The sequence below is a fragment of the Chiloscyllium plagiosum genome, unplaced genomic scaffold (genome assembly GCF_037043375.1).
Source record: "Chiloscyllium plagiosum isolate Xiang-an unplaced genomic scaffold, Cpla_swu_hap1 HiC_scaffold_43, whole genome shotgun sequence".
NCBI classification, from domain to species: domain Eukaryota; kingdom Metazoa; phylum Chordata; class Chondrichthyes; order Orectolobiformes; family Hemiscylliidae; genus Chiloscyllium; species Chiloscyllium plagiosum.
Window position 1 is genome coordinate 34,238,670 of NW_028270181.1, and position 4,311 is coordinate 34,242,980.

The following is a 4,311-nucleotide window of genomic DNA, read 5'->3' on the forward strand; positions in this document are numbered from 1 at the left end:
GACAGAGAGGACTGGTCTCCTCTGCGACACCCCAGCCGCGCTCTCGCCAGCCAAGGCGAGTGCGATTGATTGAAAAATGACCCTCAGACAGGCGTGGCCCCGGGAAGAACCCGGGGCCGCAAAGTGCGTTCAAAGTGTCGATGATCAATGTGTCCTGCAATTCACATTAATTTTCGCAGCTAGCTGCGTTCTTCATCGACGCACGAGCCGAGTGATCCACCGTTAAGAGTTGTCTGAGTTTTGTTTTCGGTCTCTCCCTCGCCAGAGGAAAGCGACCCGGACTGCACATACTCTCCCCACCTTAGCAGCACCCACCTGCCCGCCGGCGGCAGGGCGGCGTGAAGCCGTGGGGAGCACCAGCCTGGTGCGGCCCGCGGAAACACACGTCTACGGGGGGAAAAACAAATACAGGGCGCCCAAGAGGCGACACGTGCCGGCACGCGCCGCAGCGACGGAGGCAGGATCTCCGCCACCATGTCGCCCGCCGAGTGTCACGAGGCGTGCAGCAGCTTTGCCCTAGGAAAAGCAGAGGCGAAAACGGGACCGGCAATCGGTTCGGCAGCGTCACCGACGCGTGCACGTGACGGAGAGTCGGCGAGCGGACTTCTGCGAGGAGTTGGGGGTGCCGCACTGGCCCTAGCTGACGGCCGCCCGGCCCGCCCATCGCCGAGGTGGGCTGGGAGACGTGGTAACGGCTCATCAGACCCACTCCCTCCCTCACAACGCAGCTTGCCCGCAAGCCACCGACCACCGATCGACGCCAGGCGCCCCGACCGAGAGCGCGATCGCTCGTTAACCCTGCTGGCAGTTCGCTGGGGATCAATGCTGCACGGAGCTCGAGAACCGACGGGCGGCAACTCAGGAGTATTTAAACCGCCGCCAACAGCCCGCAAACGCACAGAGGCCCTGACGGGAATGTGCGAGTGATGCGCTGAAGGGAATAGGTACCCCGTGGGGTTGAAGGGAGCGTGACTAGATAGCAACGGCGTAAACCCAACCGATTTGGGAACAAAAGACCCGCGCCTGCATCACCGGCTTCGTTTCCCGTGGCTGGAGAGTACACCGAAGCCCTCCGTCTGACGCCAGCTCCCGATGACGCGGTGCCGCCAAGCAGCAGGACCCAACGGGCGCTCGTGTCGAAAATGAAGGTGAGAGACGTGAGTGGCCCTGGTTCCCTTGGGTGTTGCCAGGAAGGATGCAGGCTGACCCTTGCCTGAGCACTCCCTTAAAGGCTCATTGCGAGGAGAGCAGGCCTCGCGCGCCGCACGACCGGCTCTGGTAGTGGGTGGGCCACTATGGTGAATAGGCTGGTCCCACCACCCCCACCACCCGGCAAAGTGCGTTGGCTCTGCCGCCCTGCGGTGCTCGTCACCCAGGTTTCCAACCCGGACCTGCGAGCGTGGTGCGAGGGGCGACCTCGCTGCGGTCCACACCTCGATCGATCTGGTTCGGACCGTCCGGTGTGGGAGGTCCCTTGGCGGGCCAGCTTTCCTGTTAAAGGGGCCGGTGCTCCAGGCCGAGTGGTTCTTCCCCGTCGCTCCCGGGCGCGTCCACCGCGAAAAGTCAGGATCCCACGGCAGGGTCGGGAGAGTTGGCACCCCTCTGCCTCCGAAATGGGCCTTCACCCCGTGACGTCGGTGAAGCCTTAGAAGCCGCAGCTTTGCCGAGGCAGTGGTCCGAAATCGAGCGTTCGGGAGCGAGTCCCGGTACCGTGCTTGCCCGCGCACTGCCCTCGCTCCTGGAGCGAGGCTTTATGTGGGGGGCCGTTGCCGTCTCTCTGTTTCCCTTGCGTGTCGGAACCCCATTTCTCTCAGCACCGTGTTTCCGAGGCGGGGAGCGGAGCCAGGGAGGTGGAGCACCCACTCTCTCCTCTGAGCTCGCGCACACGGCTGGTTTCGGCTGGCCTGTGCTCTCGCACCCTTTCATCCGCGAGGGTGCTGCCCCGTCTGACCCGTCGGTACCGGGGTGTTTCGCTTTGTGGTCAGACGAGAGGCTGAATTTCCTAAGAGTTGAACCCGGCGCCAGTAAGTGTGATGGGATATCCGCAGCAGGTCTCCAAGGTGAACAGCCTCTGGCATGTTAGAACAATGTAGGTAAGGGAAGTCGGCAAGTCAGATCCGTAACTTCGGGATAAGGATTGGCTCTAAGGGCTGGGTCGGTCGGGCTGGGGGGCGAAGCGGGGCTGGGCACGTGCCGCGGCTGGACGAGGCGCCGCCCCCTCACGGGGGCCGGTGGCGACTCTGGACGCGCGCCGGGCCCTTCCTGTGGATCGCCCCAGCTGCGGTGCCCGTCGTCCTTCCATGGCAGGCGGGTGGCCTCAGCCGGCGCCTAGCAGCTGACTTAGAACTGGTGCGGACCAGGGGAATCCGACTGTTTAATTTAAACAAAGCATCGCGAAGGCCGCAGGTCGGTGTTGACGCGATGTGATTTCTGCCCAGTGCTCGGAATGTCAAAGTGAAGAAATTCAATGAAGCGCGGGTAAACGGCGGGAGTAACTATGACTCTCTTAAGGGGGGATGTGACTACAGTGTGTTTATGGTTTTGGTCTCAGACCAGTGCCTGTGTAGTCACCTTTGCATTCGTTTTTACATATTTTATCGAGTGCAAAGTTAGGTCGAACCTCCTCGTGGTTCCCCCTGGTAACGGCTTATACGAGGAAGCTCCTGACGGGGGCGATTTTAGCTGTTTTAGTGGCGTTTTAGTCTAGTTTTATCAGTGTTTTACCATCGATTTTATCTTTGGTTTTAACCTGATTTTACTGGTGCTTTGCGCCACGGCGGCTTGATCGTTTTAACCGTTGTCTGAGCATTACTCGATATAGTCCGGCTAATACGACCTGGCAGAAAAGATACGAGACGGCTAGTGACCTGTCGGTCTACGGGAAACAAAATTTTGGCGAAGGCGTTATGGCTGATACCAAAGTATCCGGTTGGGTGGGAGACCGGGTAAATAACCGCCCCACACGGTGGCTTTTGGCAGCTCCGTGTGTAAAGTGTGCGAGCCAAAATCGGACTGTACAATCCGTCTCAACTCAGACACAGACGGATGAGACCATACGAATTATTCCGGCAAGGTTGTCCTCGGGCAGGCACGAGGAAACCTTTAATATAGTCCAGAATAATGACAAAATTCGAAAGACAATGCTGGGAGAGAAGGCCCCTCTACAGCCAAGTCCATTTAAGAGCCGGACAATTTTTAATTCGAATTTTAAAGGGCCCTTTAATTTTAATCGAAGTGGAGTTTTAGAGAGACAAGAGGGGGAAGATGAGGGTAGGATTATACACCCGTCCAACAGAGAAACTAATAAATTAGAAATTACAATCAATTACCCTATAGAAGATTTTAAGTGTAGTTATTGTAATAACATCTACAATACTACGGGGTTATTTAGGAAACACTTAAAAGTATGTCGAGGGATTAAATCGGTCAGGATAAGGTGTCGCAAATGTAAATGCGAGGGTAGTTACCAGGCAGTAGCGTGCCATTATCCGAAATGTAAAAGAGATGGGGATGATAGTATAGGTGCTTGTAGTAACGTTAATGATAGGAATGTGGAGGAAGATTTAGAGAAACCCTTTCAATGTGAGCTTTGCTCATTAAAATTTAAATCGGCTAGAGGATTGGGACAGCATGAAAGGCATGCACACCCTAGCTTAAGAAATGAGAAAAGGAAAGGGGGTAAGGCGGACAAAAGAGAGAATAATGATGGAAATAAAAGGGGTGCATGGTCTAGAGAGGAAACTGAAATGCTGCAACAATTGGAATCTGAGTTTATTGGTTGCAGAAATATAAATAAATTGATAGCGGATAGGATAGGGTCTAAAACTGCAAAACAAATTTCAGACAAGAGACGACTAATAAATAAGAAAAATAAATCTAGTAAGAAGGAGTTAAATTTAGATGAGCTCCCCAATAGTATTGATGAAGAGGAAGGAGAGGATAATGATAGAATTGGAAGTGACCTGATACCCGATAGGAGCGTAGAAGAGGAGAATCAGGACATTACGGATGTTAGGGAATGCCCAAATGGCTCAATCACAGATTTGATAAAAATAATTGAGGAAGTTCTGAAGAAGGGTAAAAAAGGTTGCAAAGAGTTTGATAAGATTATGGGGGAGATTGTGGGTAAATTAGGAAAGAGGAATGAGGATGGTAGGAAGAGTAAAATAAGCGATAATATTAGAATAAAGTCTAAAGCTAAGGATAATGGACGAAAGAAATATAGGAAGGTAAACAACGCTTTAAAGAGATACAGTGGGAAAAAAGGGAAATTTAAAGAGGCACAAGTCTTATATAAAAGTAAAAGGCAGT

General features: G+C 53.8%; 1 non-coding gene across 1 annotated transcript; it reads right to left on the reverse strand.

Moving 5' to 3' along the window:
• Positions 1-77: 77 nt before the first annotated feature.
• LOC122545103 (5.8S ribosomal RNA) lies at positions 78-231 on the reverse strand. The gene has a single exon (XR_006310495.2). It is a non-coding gene; the product is annotated as a 5.8S ribosomal RNA (ribosomal RNA).
• Positions 232-4,311: the final 4,080 nt, after the last annotated feature.